Genomic DNA, 24031 nt, shown 5'->3' with positions numbered 1-24031 from the left:
AAAAAAAAGCCTTAGTGGCGATGACCTAGAAGCTCCGTACCTGATTTATTCCAGTTATAATTACGTTTCGATTACAGTAATGTCCGAGAGATAACTTGAGCAGTGGTTTTCTGAAGTTGCGCCTCCCCAGCCCCCAGAGTACATCTGTCGCGCAGTGTTTTTGTCTCGCTGTTGCACAACAGAAAGCCCTTCAGTCTTTCCCCTAAAATGGCAGCTTTCATTTGACTGGGGCCCATTCATTGACAACGATAATAAAGAGGCTGAAAGCTAGATGCTTGGGGCACAGAGGACTCGTATCGCCTTTCTAGGTGATAAGTAGGAGACATTTTAAGTCTTCCAGTTTTCTTATGAAAAGTTTATTTTCCCTGAAAAACTGCAAGAAAACAAAAAGAACAGTAAAAGTAAAAAATTGGAAATGGAAAAGGGCTTGGTCAGCAAATCTTAGGAGCTATTTAAAATGAAAAGAGATTTTTTTTTTCTTTTTGTCCACTGGGTGAATATGGCACTCCCCTTCCTTGTTTCTGGTAATCTGCTGGTTAAGGGATATGGTGGATTTTTGACAGGCTTGTAACAGGTGAATTTCCTCAGTGTGACACTCCAGGTTTGAGGTTGTTTCCTGGGAGTGTGTGCTTTGATTATATATTTTTTGGGTATCTTACTCCCACTCCCACCCCTCAAAAAATCTGGGCCGATTGGTAAATTTGAAGTTTCTGAGCTTTTAATTCCATGTTTATGCTTTCAAAGTTAAAGAGTTTCTAGATAAAAAAACAAGTTAGCTAGTGACGTCCATGAATTCCAGGCTCTAGTTATACTGGCTTAAACAGTGGAATTATTTTGACATCAGTTTTAAAATTGATTCCCTTTTCTATGTCCTTAGCACCGAGGACAGGATGAGATACAGTAGAGTGGTATGTTAGTTTAATATAGATAGTTAAACCTCAACTTTTTTTTTCTTTCAAGGAGAAAAAAAAAAACTAGTTACACTCCCCTCTCCTCAGTTGAAAGTATAGATGCAGTATTAATTCACTTGGGAACTTGGTGTTAAAACAGCAGTTTTGTGGATCCATCTAAGCTTGGTCTAGTTTTTAATCAGTGTGACTTATGTAATATTGCCAATATTTTTTCCATAAGGAGTGTTCTCTGTTAGCCTTGCTTTTATTGGGAGGTCAGAACCCTAGTAAGTTCCTTTATGATTTTAAACATCAAGGAAACATTGCAACCTTTCCTGCACACCAGTGCGAAGGCAGGAGCTAAGTAAGTACCTAGTTTTTCAGCAGGGAACAGGGATGTACTTCTCTGTGCTTCTGCTCTGTGACCCATGGTGTAACGTGGGAGCCAGGTCTAGGACAGTTCTTGCAAACCGGGAATTAAAGTAGCTTATTTGCTGTGCATGATCAGGTTTGCTTGCCATTCAGTTAGCTTTCATTTAGTTCCTTTTCTGTCTGTCTGTGCAAACCTTCCTCTGTGGAACTCTGTGTAAGAGACAGGGCTTTCTCTCTGGGAGTTTATCCTCTAGTAGCAGGAAACTACTTTCTGCTTGTCTTGATCCAGGGTGAACATAGAGGTGGTAGTTTTCTTTCCCTTATCTGTTTGGTTTTCATAGCGGACACCCTGGCCATCTTGTAAACAACTCCTATAAATACGGTATCACAGGAATGAAAATGCTGCTCAGTCAGGGCTGAGTAAAGTAACTAGACAGAGCAGATCTCAAGAGTCCTTCTCCAGAAAGTGACTGATTCCAGGATTCAGGTGCTTTCTGCACGAAAGACTATGCACAGCATAGGCTGATACACGGGACAGCATCTTGAAGAGTATTTGAGAGGCACTGCTGTGACTGAACTTACTGGTCCTCTGCCTCTGGACTGTCTTACACGTTTGTCTGTCATTTAGAGGAGGTATTCTTTTATGTCTTTAAAAAAGTAGAACTTTAATAGTGTGTTTCTTCACTGTTTTCTAAAGCTGTTAGAACCTTGAGTTTGGAAGATAAAATAGTTCTTTTTCTTGAGAAAACTGTGTTTTGTCTCCTAAAAATCTTTGACAACCAAAGACAACTGGTGGTGTTTAAAATTAAAAAAAAAAAAGGATGACATTTTATTTTTCTACAAAATGCAAAGATGTAACGGCTTCCTTCAGTCTGGGCACCACTTAGGTTACAGTTATGGCTCAGGTTCACAGTGGGTTATTGGTGGGAGTTGAACAGTAGTGGTAATTAAAACCACTGATTGGGTCTTTTATCAATATATTAAAAAATTTAAGTGAAATCAGCTGTGTAATCATAGAGGTATTGTCATATAGGATTTAATTTTATAGTCACTTGAGCCTTCAAATATTTAGAATGCGAGAGCCTTAGAGAGTGTGCTGAGCGTTCTTGAGTCATAGATTGAAGAACGCAGAGCCAAGAGATGAATTAAATGAGCTGCTTCTAGCTGGCTGCCCAGTTCCTGCAGCACTCTCCCCAGGCCCTCCTGTCTTTCTGGTGCCTCCTAGGGTGTGTTGAGTGGAAGAGAGGTGGGGCTCATCTGCTGGGTGACCCAGTTAGTGCCAGGTAAGCTGGGCTCCTCTTCATGGAGTGACTTGAGAGTACCTTCTGTCCTTAGGTTCTGAGCATATGAGAACAGGGCTCCTAGGGGCTAATCCCTCCCACCCCCGCCAATATGATTACCTATTTTGAGAAAAGCAGGGATAATTATTCCAACATCTGATTACTGTTTTCAGTGTAGAATCATGAATTCATCACCCCTACTTGATGCTGTACATGTTGACAGGCCATCACAAACACAAATGCTCTCTCAGAAGTAGTTATTTATTATTTTGGTGGAGGTGTCTGTTTTGTTTTTACCTTGAAAATGAAAAGTATCCATTTAAACATTATGTGTGTTGTTTTAGTGGAGAAACATACTTTTGTGGGTAGAGTTTGATTGGTCGTCAAGTGTGTTTGTTGGTGGCTGTTAATGTAGAATTGGGTAGATATCTTCATAGTGGCCACTTGGGCCTCCTGCTTCCTGTGTAGGCAGCAGGCGTGGCTTTCTTAGCAAGTGAAGGTGGACTCCAGTTAGTTTCCCTGCTCTGTTTGTTTTTGATTCAGCTGTTCTAGGGTAGCTACCACCTGAAAGGTGCAGTAGTACAGTCTAGGGACACCGTGGCGACATGACACGGACTTGGTAGATGTTCAGAAGACAGCATGGGACACTGGGAACACAGAGGTTCTGGCTCGGATTCCACTGTTGTGTGGGCTTAGCCATTGAGATGTAGCTTTAGCATTGCCATCCATATCTTGGTACAGAGGAATCGAAAGGCAGTGACCCCTGACCCAGAGAAGGTTGCAGTTGTAGGTCAACATGGAGCTTTGAGGCAGGTGGCATCCAGCTCGGGCAGCATTGGCATGGTGTGGAATTTGGAATTTTCGAAGAACACTGTAGTACCTCCTGAGTGCCTAGCATTCTTGACTCAGGCTGGAACGAGTGGGTGGGCGGGTAGAAGAAGAGAAGGATGCGAGCAGAGTCCTGTCTGCTTTCGTTGGGATTGATGCATGTGCGGACTAGATTGGTGTCCTTGGGGATGGAGAGCAATGGGGAGATGTGACAAATGTGGAGGGTTTCAGTGAATCAGTGAAAGGTAGATGGACGAGTCCTGGAAGAGAGGTCTCTGGGGATGTCACTTTCTAGCACATTGCCTGCTTGGCTGGCTGGTGATGCTATTCACGGAGGCAGCGGGCACCTGACAAGGATGGCATGTGAGGAAGAAGTCCATGAGTTCTTTGAGCATGTGACTAGAATCACTGATCCTGACTATGGGCTGGGTAACTGTTGTGACCTTCTTTCTGTTGTTAGTGGTATTCCAAACTTCTCACGCATAATCTACTACTTACCCTCAAAGATGTTAGTGTGTGTAAACCAACCCACTCTGCATTGCTGGGAGGCTCAGGGTAATGGGACCGGGGTGGTGACTGTCGCAGCTGGCCCAGTATGTAGCATTTTTCTGTTACTAGTCTAACATGTAGCACTCTGTAGGAGTTAGCTCATCAGAGGCTAAGCACCAGTCCTGCAGTAGCCAGACTTGGCCACGTTTGCCCTCCTGTGTCTTCTCTTCTGGAACCTCTTCTTAGTTGCTTGTTACGTATTTGAGCAGGTTCCTTGGGCTTCCAGGAGACAGCGTGTGGGTGCCATGTACTTTCAGGCCCGTGCTTCTCACTTGGAGGGAGTTAATTGTATTGAGACTGTTGCGCCCTACGTGGGTGTCGTAGAAATGAATATATTATTTAAGTAATTGGGGAAAAAATAACAGCCTTGGCCTGACTACTTACCTGGTGTTTAGTGGAGTATGTACAAACCAGTTTAATATGCAAATTATCTTCAGAGAGACTTTGTTTCATTGTAGAAAGCTCATTATACATCATGGTTGCTGGTAGCAGAGGTGTTGATTGACAAACCCAGGAAAGCTTTTGAATAGTTGATTTTAATAATATATGAACTAACAAATTATGAAAATCCTGTGTATTAAGACAGACTTTGTGTTGCTACTTGTTTTTGGTTGGTTTTATATATTATTTTGTTTTTTTGTCTGCAAATGAAAATGTCCTCCCTTGCAGTTACTACTATTTTTGAAGATCTCTTAGTATAAAATATAAAACTTCTGTGCTCTGACCAACATTTCAGATGGCCAGTTCTTTGATAGGAGTGTATTTCTGGTACTATTTCGTCAACTTCTTAGTTTCAATTTTTTTATTCTTTTTAAAAATTTTACTTGTATTTTATATGCCTAGATGTTTTACCTGCATGTGTGTCTGTGTGAGGGTATTGGGTTCTGGAGTTACAGACAGTTGTGAGCTGCCATGTGGTTGCTGGGAATTGAACACAGGCCCTCTGGAAGAACAGTCAGCGCTCCTAACGTCTGAGCCATCTCCCCAGACCTACTAGTTACAACTTTTTAAAGAAGTCCTTTAAGATGCTTCCTTTGTTTTGTCAGAAGCGTGTTTCTGAGGTTGGAGGGGTCATTTCCACAGGAGCTCTAGGCTAATGGGAAGGTGCTTTTGGGCTCCTGCGGTCTGGGCTTTGGTGAGCTTGTGAAGTGACTGTGTACTTGGGGGGCTGCCTCTTCTCTTAGCTTCAGCCGTGACTAAGGAGGCAGCCGAGGTCATATGGTGGGTTTCAGTTTTACACCATGCATTTATTTTATCAATACAGGGTCAGGCATAGAGCTCCTGCTACTGAGGACTGCAGAGGGCATGCGCTTGCACCCCAGCCTTTGTGTGGGGAACAGCTAGGAATCAGACCTGTGCAAGCGTTGCTGTGCAGCCTCTTCTTGGGAATGTCACCTTAAAACAGACTAGCAGTGGATCTGGGCTGTAGATACCTTGCATTGACCCCTGGCTCCCCCCCACCCCCAAGTTCTGCAGCAGATTTGGGGACTACTGTAACCTTTTAAGGAGTGTACTTTGTCTCCTGTTCATTTTTTCCTGAGAGACTGGGGCATGGTAGAAATCTGTTTTGTTGATATTTAAGGCAATTATAGGTACACATATCATTTAAACACCTACAAACCATTAAGTGTGTTTAACGTGAGCAGGTAAACAATGAGATGTCCCTTCCAGAATAATAAGCAGACATTCAGCTTACAACTCGGTGCTTGCTAGTGTTCTCTAGGTGTGTAATAGTCTTAGCCCAGCTCTACAAGAGTATGCTTCAATATCAGATACATTTTATAGTGTGTGGGCCTGGCAGTTACTTTATATATGGGTGGGGCCTGTGCGCTGTAACTGTTGATTTTTAGAGGGAACTTAAAAACCTCCATTGTGGTAGCTTATGTATTCTTATGTACTTGGCCTTGTTTGTGTTTGAACATGTTAGGAAAACCATGCCAAACCTCTGAAAGTTTCAAAGTCTTGATTAAATTGTGTGTTGCATCGAAGAAAGGCAAAGAAGATATCTTAAAAGATAATAGTAATTGTAATAATGAGTGCATGCGCCTGTATGTGTGCGAATGTGCACATGCGGATGTGCTGCAGTGTGTGTGTAGAAGTCAAGAGAACTAACCCTGAGAACTACTCAGGCAATGAGTCCAGGACTTTACATAGTAAACATAGGTTGTACCACTGAGTTACACCATAGTCTGTGCTAAGTGTTTTAATGGGTCTTTTAATTACTCATCAAGAACAACTTCAGGTAGAATTATCCCCATTTTGCAGTTAAAGAGACTGAGGCTTGAGAGTTTAAGTTCCCCTAGAGCCATCCCATTTCAGTTGGTGGTAGAGGAGCTTGAATCCTGATTGGCTAGATTCTAGAACCTGCTTGCATAGCCTTTTAGCTAATGTGACATCCAGACCAGCTTTGCTTGTGTGAAATAAGAAAAGGTATTTTAGGAGTTGGAGAGATGGCTCAGCTGTTAAGGGCACTGGCTGCTCTTTTAGATGACCTGTGTTCAATTCCCGGCACCCACATCACAGCTTACAACTGTTTGTAATTTCAATTCCAGGGGCATCTGACACCTTCGCCCAGACATACAAACAGGCAAAACACCAATCAGTGCTCTAAAAATAAGTAAGTTATTGAAAAAAGGAAAAGAAAAGGTCCTTTAAAAGTACACGCCACAACCACATAACTTCTTTTGCTGACTGACTCTTGCCAGCCTAGGTTGTTTCTCTCCATCCATACTGCCTATTTGCACTCTGTTCACAGTCTGTGCCTTTCGCCCTCAAGACTCTCTCTCTCCAGTGGAGATGAAAGAATGTGTGGAGGCCACACATACAAACCCTGTGGTGGCTGGAAACTTGAACTCTTATGCCAGAGAGACCAGGTATGAATCATAATGGTGGAGATTCTGATACAACCACCCACCCAAAGATACGGTGAGATAAGCTGACACTCCACCAGAAGCATGTGCTAAGACGATATGGCCTATTGGGTGAGCACTTGTTATTTTTATCAGCTGACCTTTAGTTGTTGAACTCATCAAGCTGTGTGTCTTACGTTAAAAAAGAAAAGTTACACTTATTTATCTTGCATGTGTATGCATGTGGCACATGCCACAGTGTGCCTGGGGAGCTCCGAGGACAACCTGTCCGAGTTGGTTCTGTTTCCACCATGTGAGCCTGGCAGCAAATGCCTGTAGTTTCCGAGCAATCTTGCCAGTCCTTGTTTTTGTTTTTAATTATAAAGCCCCCCCCCCCACTATCATCTTAAATGCCGAGTAGATAAGAGTAAGTGGCCTGCAGTGTTTTCCCTTTTCCTCGGTCTAGACATTTAAAGTTCATACTTGCATGCCCTTCCTCCAGCAGAATGGCCAGATGGCGTCACCCGATCCTGCTGCTGTTGCTTCCTGCAACAGTGACTCCAAAGTGACAGAGTCAGGGAGTCCTTCGTCCCCTGAGTCACCTGTGCTCTCTGCCTTGAGTTACGGATGTTTTTTTAGACAACTATTTCTTCTTTCTCCTAAACCTGCTGTTCACGAAGTGGATGACATTATTCTTTATGGTCAGTGGCCTAGACAGGGTCAGTCAGTTCTGAAGTGTAAAATGTCTGACTCTGTCAGAGACCCAAGTCCATAGGCACTCCAGGTCCTCTATCTCAGAACAAGTGACTTCCTCATTTCCAGACTTCTGATTATTAGGTAAGGAGGGGAGTAAATACAGAGTAAGCTTGTGGCTGGAGTTTGGGACATGAACAGCAGCGAGGACATGTGGGCGCTTCAGTTTCAGGAAAGGGAAGACTCAGCGAAGCTTTCACAGAATTGTCCTGCTCAGACTTGGACAGGAAAGTGAAAGTTCTTAGAAGATGAGTGATCCAAATAGCCGGCATTTACTGAGCATGGGCTTTGAGCGTTAGCATTCTGCAAAGCTGTCTACACAAACAGTTCTGACGGGATCCTGATGTAGGATTAGGGAGAATGCTGAGGTCGGACTAGTAATTGTCACTTTATAGGGGGATGAAATGTAGTTTTAGAGATTGTTGAATATAATCTTCCAAGTTCACAGTACTTAATGGGTACAGTTGACTGGAGTCAGGATAGGTACATTTGCCAGCCTGTGCCACTGTTGTCTGTAGTAGGAGCTCTGGATGCTCCTGTCAGAACTACCCAGATCTTAGAAGGATATGAGGAGTAGACAGATCTTGTGCACTTAAGCTTTTTAGAATAGTTCCTGGAAAGAACTGGAGACTACAATTTGCCTATTAATGGACTATATATAGTCTGTGAGGCTCCCTCTCCTCAGATGTCATATCTTATCAGTTGCAGACACTTCAACCTGAAAGACACAGGCTCATCACAAAACTCCCTTCGTGCCAGTCCCGTCCCCACTGCTCAGTCCAGGACACAGTCAGCGTTGAATTATTTAGCTTATCATAGAACTATTTTTCTTGAAGTTTCTCCCCAGTGTTTATCCAAGGTACAATTCTCTGGGCATCTTTTTCTCACTGCCTACAGCATCATTGACTCGGATGCCACATGGCTTGCAGTCACAGCATGCCATCATTCTGGACCCTTGTATGAACACTGACTTGTGTAAGGATGGAGTGTCTGAAATACTTGCGGACTGCTTCTGCTAGCACCCAAAATGACAGACCATCTCCACAACTTTACACACAGTCAAAGACGGTCACTCACTACATGATAACATTCGATCTTACAAGGATGGCAGATAGTGGTCCCAAAGCATCTGATCACCCAGTGATGTCATAGTCATTTTTGTGTAAGTGTACCTTAGCCTGCTCACAAAATGCCATCAACTAAAGAGGCAGCTCTCAAAATGTATCCCGATCATTACGTGACACCTAGCCCTTGCATAGATGCATACAGAGTGGAGATGTGTAAATCTGTAGACCTGTATGTCATAGTGTGTTTTTCCTTGCCTGCATATTTTTAAAGGGAACGATAAAATCTTAAGTGGTGACACTACTTTCCCAAATGGAAATAATATATTACAGGGCTGGTGAGATGAGAGAGAAAAGCTACTTGCTGCCCAACCTAATGACCTCAGTTCAGTTCCTGAGGACCACATGGTGGGAAGAGAAAGTAGCTTCCTGCAAGTTGTCCTCTGATCCCCACATATATGCCATGGCATACATATGCAAGTAAAAAGTTTAAAAAATACAACTCTCACTGTGTTATTTTTGGCTATTTTACATTTATGGTACTGTCCTTCGGGATTGAGTAAACTGGCATAAGCTTGAATATATTGAGTTTCTAGTTAAGACATATTTTTGGTATCTGTAAAATTTTAGTCTTGACCTGGAGAGATGGTTAAGTGCAGTGACTGCTCTTCTAGAGGATCCAGGTTCAATTCCCAGCACTAATAAGCCAGCTTACAATTGTCAGGGTCCAACACTCTTAGATGTATATGCAGGGTAAAACACCAATGTATATAAAATAAAAAATAAGTAATTTATTACAAAAATAATCTTTTAAGGAGAGTTGATTTTCAGAATTCCATTTATCAAAATTATTATTTGTCCTTAGCACTTTTCTGCTCATTTTTAAAAATTAATTTATTTTAGCTATATGAGTGCTCTAATTGCATACACACCTGCATGCCAGAAGAGGACATCAGATCCCATTACAGATGGTTGTGAGCCACTATGTGCTTGCTGGGATTTGAACTCAGGGCCTCTGGAAGAGCAGTCAGTGCTTCCAACTCATAATCACTGAGCCATCTCTTCAACCCCACTTTTCCACTTATTAAAAAACAAACACACAAACTATATATATATATATATATATATATATATATATATATATATATATATATGCAGGCAAACATGCATATACAGAAAATGAAAATAAGTCTCTAAGAAATAAAACTAAGCTTTCTGAGGGTAGACTGGGATGTTAAGAGTCCCCGTTATCTGTGAGTGCCTGGCAGAAAAAGAAGAATGTATTGTCAGATGCATTAATAAGAACTGAACTGGATGCAATCTGTCATTCCTTGACTTTTGAGCACACCAAGGGGCTTAGCTTTGGTTGAGTTCTGGTGGCAGTCTGCTGCCCCACTTCCTTCAGCTGGGAAGTCTAAACCCTAGCTTTTTGGTGACCATGGTCTTTGATGGTGAAGGAGGGATGGCTGGTCTGTAGGGGAGTCACAGAAATTCAGGCTTATTTATACTTTGGAGAGTGGTTGACATTGACTGTCTTTCTCCATAGTCTAGGATTTGAGAACTCACAGATGAGCTGGAGTCGCGTCATTGGGGTCACCCTTTCTTCATCACAACACAGTATTTGTACCAGTCATACCTTTACCAGGCAGACCTGTAGAGTGAGTGTCTACCTGGCCCACTGTTGAATGTGGACATGGGTTTGACTTGTTTCAGGATGGGGGGAGGGCCTGAGAACATGCTTCAAGGCATTTAAAGCAGGAGTTCACATTCTTGTAAAAATTGCCCGTGTATTTTTCACAAAAAAAATGCAGACTCTTCACTTTTATTGAATTAAAATTGCCATGTGTTTTCTAGAGTCAGGATGTCTATTGGATTGTTTCTGATGTGCTCCTGACTGCTGGTATCCAGGGTCTTGCTGAGGACCCTGATAGTTGGGAGTCCTGAATCTTCTCCCATGCTGCCTCTGTTCTCATCTCTTTCTTCCCTGTTCCTTTCTGTATACTGGGTTTTGTCCTGGGCCTTTTCTTGGTCTGGTTCAGGTTCATAGTGTTAACCCTTACTGCTGTCTGTAACCCCTAAAGCATGGCTAGACTATCATTTGTTTTTTCCAGTGAGTATACTATGGTTACCAGGATTAAGAAAATACAAATATAAATCGTTACAATGTATTTGGGATGTTCCCAATGAGGGAATGTTACTTTCTTACATCTATGTGGGTAATTTGTAGCCATTCTTTGACAAATCAGTTAACATACAAGGGGAAACCCAGGGTAAAGATCTGTTAAAACAACGGCCCTACAGGAAAAGTAACTGCCATTTATTGATAAGTTTTCTTCTCATCTCTTCCATGGCCTAGTTAAGAGCTTGTTTCAGTAGTAGTTTTGATGTGTGTGGTAGGTGTATGCAAAGAGAAATTGATGAGGGGCATCCTTGGGAGCAGTGCATTCATTGTAAGCCAGTATGATTTCCAAAGGCTTACAAAAGTAGTTAGAGTGAGTGAGTGGGTTAGTGCAGGGCTTCTCAGTGTAGTGCTGCTAGGGCAAGACTCCCGTGTTCAAGTAGAAGAGAAGCTGTTTCCTCCCAGTCTTAGGTTTACTGACCCATTCTTGCTACTTGTTCTGGGGCCTGGGGAGCAGGCTGGAGGGGTCCTGAGCTTTTGTCATGCAGCCTCTGTTGGCTTTCCTTTTCTTCCTGTGCGGGGTGTTTGTCCTTGGCCCTCTGTTGGTCTGCTTCAGGATCACAGCTTCAGCTCTTATTTCCACATGAGACTCCCAAAACTCTTATTTCTAGTACCAAAGGTCAGACTCCATGTTTAGTGTTCCGGACTGTCTACAGAGCACCATGACCTTCCTGCATATAACTCCTTCTTGCAGAACTGTAACAAAAGTTCACTCTTGGCTATTCTGGATCTTAGGTCCTGCACACACCCTGGTTGCCAGGCACAGGCAGCTGCTCAGCTGGGATGTACCGCATCTTCAGCACTCCCTGCATGTTGGTGTCTTCATGCCCCCTACCCCACTATGTGCTTTTGAGAGCATAGTTGCCTATAACTATTCTTTGCCCAGGAAGATGGCCTATTTGGGGGAACCTCCCTTGCTTCTTGGCTGCTCCTGTGGAAATCTCCCTGACTTACACCTGTGTCCTTGAGACCTTGCTCTCTCGACTGTGGTGTTTGGAGATGGGCTCTCTCTGTTTCTGCAACCACAGTGAGTGGGCTGGCTTCAGCTCTGTGCCTCCAGGAAAGGCTTTTGAGGCACCTTCCATGGCTAGGGCTCTAAGTGCTGCTGGGCCAGGGAGTTTCATGCAGAGGTTCCTTATCGTAGAGATTGGGCGGTGGCCCCTGTGTGGCCCTCTCCCAGCTGGTTCAGAATGTGGGTAGGGAAGAAGAGATAAGTTATTGTGGCCCCATTACCACATTCCTGGCAACTGAGTAGAATATTGCTAACATTTGCTTTTTATGGGCCACTGTGGGTTAATCTAGTGATCTGTGGATCATCAGTCCCCACACTGTCATATTTAACATGATATTAACAGAAAAAACTAGACCCACTCATAGAAGACCCCTGGAGGAGCCAGTTGCTGAAGTTAGCTGATTCTAGGAGCTACGCTGTATATGGAGATGCTAGAGCCCTGGTCCCTTAGCCCATAGTGAGAAAAGGAACTTGCCTCGTCAATGGGATTCTAGGAGTGGGCTTCAGAAATCCAGGCTTATCCAAAACTGCCCAGGTGTGAATTTCTGCGTAGAGGTCCATGGCCCTGTGAGTTTTAAGAAGGATATGAATTAATCTAGAGACATGGCCATTAAAACCAGGAGAGATCTCTTACGCTTTCAGGTTTACATCTTTGAAGAGCCACTGATGGTTTCTGTTTGGGACTTACAGCACGATCTTTTCGGCTTCTGGAAGCATGGCTATGCTTGGTGGAAACTGATTTTATGAGCTTCCAGAGTTATGTGCAGAGTTATAGGATGTTCTTGCGTCCCTTTTGGTCTGATTTTACTGTTGTTGAAGGCATGCTGGTGTAAAATTATGATTGTGCTAATTTTTAGGAGATACTGAAAATGTTTTCCTTTGCTTGGAAGTACAGGTTAATGTGACCACATGGGTGATGGAGGCACTGTGTGTGAGAAAGTGCTAGGAGGACATGTTGTAGGTGTGGTCAGTGAAGTCTTGTGAACAGAGTGGATTACCATCAGCCAAAGGCCCTGGTAGGAACCTGGTAGCCCACGCAGAACAGCCTGTAGAGGCCAGGGCAGGGCTTTGTGTCCTGGCACCGTCTCATCAGGGAGGCTTTCCTGGAGCTGTGGCCCTTTGGAGAGGGACACAGCACTGGCCTACACTTCTGCCCACTTCTCTCAGCCTTCAGTCTCGGAGCCTACCTTGAGAGGCAGGGAGTGCTGGCAGCGGGGAGGACGGCAGCAGGTTGGAGAGGTAGGGAGAGGGTGGGGTTGTGGTGCAATTGGAAGTTCAGCCTGGGTGAGATCCTCACTGAGGTTACACGATGGAAATGGAGATGAAAGGTTAGTTTGGCAATGTGTGATGGATTGCATTTAAAGAGAGACTAGAGGCAAAAAGTCAGAGGCTGTTGAAATAGCCCAGCCAGGAGGTAGTGGGACTTTGGTAAAGGCAGGGAAAACGAAGTGGAGGATGAATTCAGATAGTCTGTGGTGAGTGTTTGATGAAGGGAACCTGTGACTCTCAGGGACCTGGGTTGCGGTGGGGGATGGTACCTGAGTGCACTCTGAGGGGTCAGCCCCCACCTCAGACAGGAAGGGAACAAAGCCCCCTCCCCCATATAAACAAGACGGGTAGGAGGGGAGAACTTAATCCATCACTAGGTTACAAAAACTTGCAAATTGTGGGAGTAATTTATGCTAGTCTCCTTGGAACAAGAGTCTTTAAGTATTGCACTTAGGAGGCTCAGCAGGGGTGGGTCACTGTTAAGTTAGAGCCTAGCTTGGGCTACCTAGCAAGACCCATTCTCAAAACAACCCCACCCCCAGATTATTACTGAAAATAATCCTTCTCTTACCAAATTGTGAATATTTAAATTCTTTTTTTCCAGAATGTAATGAGACCTTATTAACCTTGCTACTGCCAGAAGCTTAAACACATAGAGACCTTTGGGAATGCTGTGTGTATCAAGGATGCTCATATGTGGCCACAATGATGTCTGTCTGCTGTTACAAGAGAGCAGCCATACTGAGAAGTTGGGGCTGGTTTAATTTATGCTGTATTATGTTAGAATATCATGTAGACAGTGCAGATCACACTTGAGGACAACAGGAGGCTTCAAAGAGTCGAACACAAAACAGTATGTTAACTGTGGTTAAATCATAGTCATAGGAAAAATGAAAGAACAAGACATCAATTTAAAATGTTTTTCAAAAAATGGAGTTCTAAAGACTGGTAGTTTCCCTTAGTTAAAAGCTGTGATACTGGAGCTGACCCGCTCTGGATTGAACCTATGCTGAGCTGTCTACTAGCTGTGGCTTGGGACAAGTGACTAACTAGTTCTGCTTATCAATGGCAAGTTGCATAATTTACTTAGGATTCAGTTTCTTCACCTTTGCTGGCGGTGGTGGCAGTACTTCAGCCAAATGGGGATGAATGCAGCGGCGCATCTGAATACCCTACTCTCTTTTTGCACTGTTAGCACTTAATACATTAATTGAATTGCAGTAGTTTTTATTTCACTATTTTACTTTTTGTATTCATGATGTTATACTGAGAGGATTGTAAAATCAGAGAAGCCGAATGACAGTCTGTGCACATTCATAGTTTTTCATCACTTTTGTGGTATATACAGGGGATCTTTTGTGTTTTAAGAATAAATTTAACTAATTATAGCCCTGAAAAAAAATCCCAAGTTTGCTTTAAGGTTCTGTTTGTTTGTTTGTTTGTCACCCCTGGGATTGCTTGGCAGTATTCGAAGTATTTTCCTTACCCAAATAAATTTCCTTCTGTTGCCAGCTGAATTGAAAGGACTCCCCTCCCTGTCTTCAAAAAACCAAAAGCAAATGTATCTTTTAAAGTTTCTGTGCATGAGATCTGAATTTGTATTAACTGTGTTTAGCACTCAGGTTTCAGACCCATTTGCTGCTAGCTCCTGTGTATCTAACTTTAACATATCATAAATATAAAACTTTGTGTAAGTATGGTTTTGATCCATGGGAGGTGGAGAAATCCCTAGAGACTGAAGTATATTTGAGTTGAAAGGGTCCCTGAGTCCTGGTGAGATTCGGTGTAGGATGGGAGCGGAGGACTGTGGCTTTGGAACCCTTTCACCTTGGATTGAGTCTTCTATACTGGAGGAAGGTGCAGTTACAGTATAGGCAGGAGATGCTTTCAGGGCAGTGCGTGTGCGCATGCATACAGACAGACAGACACGCTCAGATAGAAACTCACGCATACAAGCACTCACATTCATGAGTGCGCATGAAAACACATGTATGTGTACACACACATGCGCAGGTATGGGCACATGCTTAAACGTATGCACGTACATGTGCACTCGCTCTTATTACGCCTGCACTAGGAATGCACAGAAGTCCTTTTCCTACTGAAGGGCTGCGGGTTTTCTCTTAAAGGAGCTTTAGAGATTCTGTCTCCCCGGCTTCACTCTTTTTGGTGTTTGTTATCTTCTGAGGCCCATAGGAGTGTGAGAAGAGACAAGCAGAGACAAGGTTGATGTTTACCCTGAGTTAATCACCAGTAAGGGGCCAGTGGTTACACAAAGCCCAAGCCACAGAATCCGGACATAAACAGTTGTTTTGTTCCCATTTTTCACTAAATTTAAGAAGGTGTCTGTTATGTTAAAATATTTAAAAAAAAACTTTTTTAAAAAAGTAATTTGACTTCTTCATTTGCAGTCACATTATTTTACATTTTTTTCCACAAAGTAAAAGGAAACATACCTGAATGTATCTGAAACTGAAACTAAAGCCAAAGGGTCTGTCACTTTAATCACACCTGGTATGGCTTCTTACCACCCAGCCCCATCAGACACAGCACACAGGTCTTGATTCTGCAGGACTCTGCTTGGCTGCTAGATCCAGTTCAGACAAAGAGTGATCAGCTCTAAGTGTCATTCTGCCAGATGCTGTCAATACAATACATTGAGTACCATAAAACAGTATCGCCAAGATTGCTTGTCAAGAGTGATGCCAAACTCTATGAAAACTAACACAGTAAAGTAAGCGATGTACTGCTAGCCACCGTGAGTGAGGTATCTGAGTCTAGATGTATGCTTGAGCATTAGACAGTCCCTGTACTGTCCATAAGGTCGGGAAACAGCTCCTTGTCTCACTTCAAGATCAGTTACTAAGGAATACAAAGCAAGAAGGGACTCCTTAGCTTCTGCATCTTGGATAATCTGAGAGGTCTGTGTGTTAGCTGAAGGGTTAAAAATATAGGGCCAAGAGATGGCGGCATGAAGACCTAGGTTTGACTCCTTGGCACCTGTGTGAAAGGCCAAGCACGGCTGTTCATGCCTGTACCCTGTACCCCAGCTTTGCAAGGCGGGACAGGTTCCAAGATGGCTAGCAGCCTAGGGAACTTCTGCTTAGAGACCCTGTGCAAAGCAAGAAAGAAGAGCGGAATAGAGGAAGACAGTGAGGAAGACAGTGCCTTGCGGCTTCTGTGTGTGTGCACATGGACGTGTGGACTGGCATGCTGACATGAACATGCCTCCTTATAACCTGCGCCTCCTCCACAAGTGAAAAGAAGAGTATAGGGTAGATCATTTCCTTCAGACGCAAATGTGTTAGATATTCTTAGACATTCTTCCTCTGCCAGCCATGGAGAATGATTTCATGTAAAATGATAGTCATTTCAAGATTTTTAAAATGTCTAATGAGAGGTTGTAAGAGGAAGAAGCAGGGCATAAGTGCTCAGAGCTGAAGGCTGCCTGGGCTCAAGGCATGGGATTGGTTTCTCTCTGCCCAGGGAATTGGGCCAGTGACTTTTGGGGCTTCACTCTGCTTGCATAAAAACAGGGTAGTGAGTGGGCCTTCCCCTTGCCTGGCATATACTAAGTGTTCATTGAATTGAGCTGGGACCAATGCTTGGTTGGTAGTGGAGGTAGAGGATTGCTGGGCCTCAGTTGTCCTTAGGAAGCCTGGAGCTTGTGGTAAAGATGGCTGTCCTACTTTCCAGGCATTGAAATGAGCAGTGCACATGAGGGCAGTCAGTGTTCTTGAAGAGAATTAGGAGGCCGAGGTTGTGCTAGCCGCCCGTAGGCCACCTTGCTGCAGACATCTTTGTCAGAGCCTTCCATTTCCCCTTTTGTCTGGTGAAGTGTGGAGTGTGCTCAACTAACCAGAAAAGCTGTGTCTACTGTAAGAGGCCCTCCCTCAGCTCTGCTCTAGACATACATACTTAGCTATAGAACCACATATTTAATGCCACCCAAAAGTATGTGACCATGCAGATGAACTCAGAATTTTGAAGTAATTCAAACTTCCCGATTGTGCACACTGATAACTTTTGTTGGACTGGGAGACAAGACTTTGTAGCTCTGGCTGGCCCAGAACTCACCATGTGAATCAGGCTGGTCTTAAACTCCCAGAGGTCTTGAGTGTTTGGATTAAAGGTGTGTGGTAACATACCTGGCCTTACACCATGATGTCTTAACCATGGTTTCTGTTTCTGGTTCTGTAGAGCTAGGCCTGTTCTATGGCACCCACTCTCTTTTTCTGCCTTTGTTTGTTTGTTTTGTTGTTATTGTTTTGAGAGAGGGTTTCTCTGTGACACTTTGCCTTTCCTGGGACTTACTCTCTAGACCAAGCTAGGTTCAAACTCTTGAGATCTCCTGGCCCTGCCTCTGGAATTCTGGGATTAAAGGTGTGCACCACTACTTTAGTGACTCTCATTCTTTTTGGCTGGGACTGACCTTAGATGTAAGCAGCCCTGTATGTCCTTGCTGCGGGGTATGCGCTTCGCCTTCCTCCCTGGGGCCTCTCTGCTGCTGTGTGGGGGAGGAGAGGACACAGGAAATTAGAAGAAGAAACAAGGCAGAAACCTTGAGGACCTGGTTCATCGTCACCTGTCCCGGGCTCCGGTCAGTCTTCTTAAGGTGCTCTCCTGGTATGAAATGGGATAGTGAAGTAGTCGGCTTTCTAAGCAATTTCTGTTGGCGTGCCCAGGGCTCCGTAGAACCTTACGGGCAGCCTTTTGCCTTTGCACTGCCTGGGTCTGCTGGGCTCTGCACTGGTCATTTTCCTGTGCCACTCACGGTTGTGGTTGGCTGACTGACATGTATTACCCAACAGGCCTTGGAGTTCAGTGGTGGATGCTTTCTGAGATAGCACACTGAACGTTCAAGACTATGGGCTCTGCGTGAGGACCTGGTGCTTAGCATCCTTACCCATGTGACCTTGGGAAAGCTGCTTCATCTCTGAAGAGGGCAGTGGTGCCTGTGCATGTGTTCTGAAGGAGCGATGTGAGGAAGGCCAGGGCAGTGGTGGTGTTGCTCTGGCCCCTCAGCATTGCCTTGTAGCACAGGACTGTTCAGGGAGTTGGCTGGCCTCACAGATTTACAGCAGTCTGTCTGAATTGCGCCTGGGTGTTTGATGAGAGTAAGTTTTGTGCATACTGTGTTTAGGCTAAAAATAATCTAATGGAAGGTGAACCCAATGTATTATTTTCCAACATGAAATTGGGGTAATTCAGAATGTTATCTACAGTAGCAACAATTCAAATCAATCAGCAGACTGCAGGTAAAAATGAGGCTGGGGAGGGGATGAGGATGAATGAATATGAATATATGAATGAATGAATATATGAATGAATGAATATATGAATGAATGAATATATGAATGAGGGGATATAAATGTGAATGAATGAGAATGGGTCCGTCTTTATAGGTCTCAGCCCTGGGCTATTCACTAGCTATGAGAGTGTGTGTGAAATGCCCATGGGCCAGTCTGTTAGGGGCGTAGGAATTGGGGACTATGGTGGACTAGATTCTGACTCTGAGCCCCAGACGTTTGCAGTGATGGTTTTATGCGCCCGTACAAAGCCCTACAATCTTTGCAGCTTTCATTTTACTTCCCAGTGTAAGCATTACTGCTGAGTGTATCGCCAGTAAGTAGATTGCTTTTCTCCGTGACTGTACTGAGTTTTTAGTTGAGAATGAGAAGGATTTTCCTAGAGAGTGTAGCTTCTCTGTATAACTGGATGTGAATGTGGAGAGTATTTTCAGCCTTTCCCCCTTGCTTTAGCACTATTTTTTTTATACATGTTGAGGGTCCAAAGGTTTAAAAAAAAACCCTCCTGTTTGCCTTTTCTGTTTAAGTTCAAGCGTCCTTCCTGACTTTGACCTAAGTGGGTATGACATCTGAATTCAGGTTGCATATGTATTGCTCATCCATTTCAGCTTCTGAGAAGACTGGACACCATTGAGCCCTTTGAGCTGAGACCCTGTAGCTTGAGTTCTGGGAGGATATTCAGGTTTTGGTTGTACACTAAAGCTCACAGTTTTAGACCAGTCTCTCCCTGCCAGAGCTTCTCAGGAGCTGGGGAACGGGGCACAGAAGTGACAGAGGATTGACTTCTATTGTAGGAACCTCAGTCCTAGTGAGTTCTGCCAGTTCTCTGTCGGTGTGTTATGAATGGGGCCCTAAGCTCAGCCCTTAAGCAGCAGCCATCTAGCTCGCTTGCAGTTCTGAGAGTTGTCAGTCTGTACTGATCTCAGCTGGACCCCACCTACAGCTGTGCTTAGCTGGCAGTTGATGACCTCACTAAGTTGGTTAGTTGGGTCTTTGTGTGTATGTGCTTATGCGTGTATATACATGTTTTTGTGTGTGTGTGTGTGTGTGTGTGTGTGTGTGTGACTTGGCTCTGTGCTGTTGGTCATGTGTCTCTTCTGCTACAGTAGACTGACCAGTCCAGGCTGTCTCACATGGTGGTAGGTGGGAGGGCAGTGTCTGTCCCTGCACTTGTGTTTGTTGGAGCATGCCACATGCACAAGTGGCATAGGAGGGATGAATCTGGGAGGTTGTGGATGTACTAGACCACACGACACCATCTTTGATAGTGCGTGGCTTTCTTACTCTCAGTTCTCACGGTGGTAACGCACGTAGAGTTTACCATCTTAACTGCTTTTCACTCTTCAGCTCTGGACTGATGCTTCTCTGTCACCACCACCCATTTCCATCTTTCTGGCCTTGCAAAGCTGAAATTCACTTCACAGTAATACCCTGCTTCCTCATGCCTACACATAAAATACCTTTGGCCAGTAGTGGGTCATAGCATTAAGAAGAGTGACCCCAGGGAGAATGTGGGCAAGTTTGCTGGGTTTTCTTTCTCTCACAGGTTTAGGTAGGGTTATGGGTAAAAGAGAAAACCAAGGCAAAGAAGCTCTTCGGGCTTTCTTTGGTCTTTGTTGTTGTGAATTTCGATTTTGGAAACCCTTTCAGTTCATGTTCTTGAAATCCTATGGCTACAGTGAATAATCCTGGACATGCTGCTCCCCTCTGAGGTGAAGGGCAGTGTTTCAGTAGCCAGGTCACTCATTTCCTTTAGACCCCTGCCTGAGAGTAAGTGGGACAGGATTGCTCCAAGCTCCCGGAAGGACAGTCCCACCAACAGGCTGTCCTCCGGGGCACTGTCTTGAGCAGCTGCCTCCGATCCTCTCCACCTCCGAGACTTTTCTTCTACACCTTCCTGGGCTGTCAGGCCTGGGCTACTCTTCTGCTTATCTGGGCAGCAGCTCTCGACTCCCAGCCCTCTGCTGTCTGTGTCACCCTGTCACATCACAGCTGCCTCTCACATGGTCTCTCACGACCCCGCTGCGCATGCGCACGCACTTGCCCTGCCTCCCTGGTCCCTTCGGTGCTGCCCGCTTCAGAGCACCAGCTCCCTTCCTGTTACTGGGGTTGCGTTGTAGGACTTTTTTCTCTGGATCCTCTTGTCCTCTTGTCCTTACCTGCCCCGCTCCCCCAACTCCCCTGAGACAGGGTTTCTCTGTGTAGCCCTGGCTGTCCTGGAACTCACTCTGTAAACCAGGCTGGCCTTGAACTCAGAAATCCGCCTGCCTCTGCCTCCCAAGTGCCAGGACTAAAGGCGTGCGCCTCCACCTCCCGGCTGTCCTTAACTTTTTGCGGCAGACTCTTCCCTCCTTAAACCCATTCATAGAAAATTCTCCCTTTGAAAAATTTCCTCAGCACCACTCTGCTTAATCATGTATTGTTTTGTCTCAACTTTCCCAAAGGCAGTAGCTATTTCATGTTTATTAATGGACCTGAAGATTGCTTATCCTAGAGATAGTCCTAATGTCTCTGGGCATGGCACCATTCTGAGTGTTGGGGTTACAGAGATGAATAAGACTATAACCACAGGCTCAAAGTGTATGGGCCAAAGAGTAAAACTAGAGCCAAGGGATTAGTTTTTTTTATGGTTTATTTTTACTTATGGGTATGCATTGTGCATCCCTGTGTGTGTGCATGGTGTGTGTATGTAAGCCATGGAGGTGTGCAGGGGGCAGTGGATCTCTCCGAACTGGAGTTATAGATGGCTGTAAGCCACCCAATGTAAGTGCTAGAACTGAATTCAGGTCTGATGGAAGGACAGTGCTTTGTAACCACTGAGCCAGACATCTCTTTAGCCCCAGATGTTCTTTAAAAACATTTGAATTTTACATTTATTATGATGTGTGTGTGTGTGTGTGTGTGTGTGTGTGTGTGTGTGTGACCTTCATGCACACGTGAAGGTCAGATTATAACTCATGGGAATCCGAGTTCTCCTTCCACCACATGGGCTCTGCGGAATTGAACTTAGGCTGTCAGTCAAGTGCCTTTACCCACTGAGCCATCTCACCAGCCCTCTGGTAACTTGTAAAGCAAAAGGAGCAGCAGGTGGTGAGGTGGGTAGTGGAGGCCTCGGATTTGATTGGGGCTTGCAGAAGGATCACTCAGAGGACTACTATGAGCTGGAGCTGGGGCTCCTCATGGCTGCTGTTGCTGCACTGGGGCCCTTGATCTGAACCCCAAGAGTCACGGGGAGCAGATATTTTGGTTGAACCATGTGCACAGGTTGTAGGCCTGGAGAAAGTAATTCTTGAGATTAAACTCAGTGCCTGTGCATCCTGGTGCAGTCCGTGTGAGAAGTTGTAGGGATTTGATAGTGTGGGGCCATGGATAGAGCAAGAGGTGATTGGTTGAATTAAGTGTGGGTGCACATTAAACGGGGCTGGGGTGATGGCCTCAAGGTTGAGAGCACGGGCTGCGCTTAGCCAGAGGGTGGGCCTGCGTTTGATTCTCAGCCCCCACATGGCAGCAGACAACTGTCTTGTAGCTCTTAGTTCCAGGGAGTCTGACACCATCTTCTGGCTTCCACAGACACAAGGCACAAACTTCACTCATTTAAAGGCAGGCAGAAACACTGTACATGTAAAACAACCATAACAACAAAACCTGTAGGCACTGTAGAGAGAAGGGGGTATCTTGGATGACTTCTAGCTTGCTTCTTTGCCCAACTAGCCTGCTAGCTAGGAGCTAAGGTTCATGGGGCTACCCTTAGCACTGTGGTGTCTCTGAGAATTAGCAACAGAGACGTTGTCCTGGTATATGGCTTGGCTAATGCGAGTATTGGCTGGATTTCCACACCTACTTTCTTCTGCTCCTTGTGCATTGGCAGGGCTATCTGAATATACACTGAACTACAGTAGCACCCAAATCCAGGCTCACTGGGTTGACTTCTCTTTTCCTCTTTAAGCTGGGTGAGGTTTATCTCCTAAAAATAACAACAACAAAACAAAAAACAAACAAAAAACCAAACAAGTGGCAGGGCCTTGAGAGTGTAATGGCAGGTGGGAAGGGGTGAGCTTGAAAGGTAGGCCATGACGTTGGGCACAGGAAGGGGAGTGACTAAGAGGTGGTGGGTGAGCCCTGCAAGTCAGGACAGACAGAGACCCAAAGCTGAGGAAAGAGTGGCCACCATGTGGGGTGATAGGGGGCAGTGAATGGCTGGTTCACAGGTTAGTGGCCCTGGGGGATCAGCAGGAATTCACATTCTTAGCTACTGAGGAGGCTCCTTTCTCCCTGGAGAGTGGAAGGGGACTGATTGAAAGGGATACCTTGCCTCTGCAGTCAGGGTATCAGGTAATCAGGAACACAGAGGCATGAAGAAGTGTGCACACTTGCTAGTTCACAGTGATAGCTGAGAGCTATATGGTCTTATTGAAAAATTGGAGCTGTTGAAAAATTAGATTTACCAATTGAAAATGAGTGTGATATCCAGTTGGTGTTAAACCCGGGCCTGTGCATATGGGCAAGTGGTCAACCACGGATCCCATTCCCAGTCCTGGAAGTATGAGTTGCATCTAAAAGATATCTCACTGATCCTGTCATGTTTGAAAAAATAAATAAATACAGCAAATATATATCATATAAGATTATTCCTAACTGCTTTTTGAATGTTACTGATTTTATTTATAATGAAAATTACTAAATTAATCTCATAGAGTAATAATGGCAGGAAGTCTGTGTTTAGGTTCCTGGATTTTAGAGAATTGTATACCACCCACCTTAATGAGATTTGAAATCAAATGGGAAGATCCTGCGACCCATGTGGCTGAAGAGGCTGGGAGCTGGGAGCTGAGCTGCGTGGATGAACAGCTCCTCACGTCTGTGTGTACAACATCCTACAGTAAAATGAACCACATTTGTACTGATATAGTTCTTGCCACATACTTTACCATGCTGTGGCACTGCAAACTTTACGGGAAAGGGACAGAAGCTCCAAGGCTGTGCTCAGAGACGATGGAGAGATATAGTGAGTGTAAGCCATTCAGAACGTCCCCAAAACACCCATGAGATGAAACCTTTTTTGTTTTTAAAATGGGCCCTTGAAGTGTGGCTGTGGTAGTAAGGAGAGTCCAGTGGAGGCCCCGTCCCCTGCCCCGCCCTGCCATTGTACTGTGTTGATTTTACTTATCTCACCTGGGAGGTGATAGAGTAAGTTTTCTGCTTGTTTTTTATTATGCCCATGTAAAATATTTTCAAAGTGGCTGAAGTTTGCATTTGGGGTGAATAGATTGAACTATGACTGGTTGTTTACAATGGCGGCATACAGGAAGGAGGAATAATTTGTATGGCACATTTTAATGATATTTAATATTTTTACATACATAGCTTATGATTTCAAGGAGTACTTTTGTATTTGACCAGAATTTTGCATATGGCTGATAAAAATAATTTTTTAAGGCACAATACATTTTTGGTTTCACAGGCAGATATAGTCCCTGTGGGTATGCAGTGAGGGCATGGCGGCATGTGTCTGGAGCTCCCTGGAGTAGGACGTGGGAAGATCTCAGGTGGGCGTGAGCTGCATAGTGAAGCTGTCTCCAGATCAAAAACAGAAAGGAAAGCACCAGCTGCTAAATCTATCCCTTTCCCCTTCCCTGTTTTCTCTGCCCCTCCCCTCCCCTTCCCTCCCCTCCCCTTC

At 44.6% G+C, this 24031-nt stretch overlaps 1 protein-coding gene across 9 annotated transcripts in view; it reads left to right on the top strand.

Moving 5' to 3' along the window:
- Nucleotides 1-24031, top strand: part of Chd7 (chromodomain helicase DNA binding protein 7) — a 181525-nt gene that overhangs the window by 2361 nt on the left and 155133 nt on the right. Inside the window, exon 1 of one of the 9 annotated variants that reach the window (XM_031366671.1) lies at nucleotides 22908-23900. The exons of the other annotated variants lie outside the window; for them this stretch is intronic. The gene's annotated coding sequence lies outside the window, so the exon portion shown is untranslated. Of the gene's footprint in view, nucleotides 1-22907; nucleotides 23901-24031 lie in introns of those variants that run through there. 9 annotated transcript variants of the gene reach the window in all.

The sequence above is a fragment of the Mastomys coucha genome, unplaced genomic scaffold, assembly GCF_008632895.1.
Source record: "Mastomys coucha isolate ucsf_1 unplaced genomic scaffold, UCSF_Mcou_1 pScaffold14, whole genome shotgun sequence".
NCBI classification, from domain to species: Eukaryota; Metazoa; Chordata; class Mammalia; order Rodentia; family Muridae; genus Mastomys; species Mastomys coucha.
This window is presented reverse-complemented; position numbering and strand designations above follow the sequence as displayed.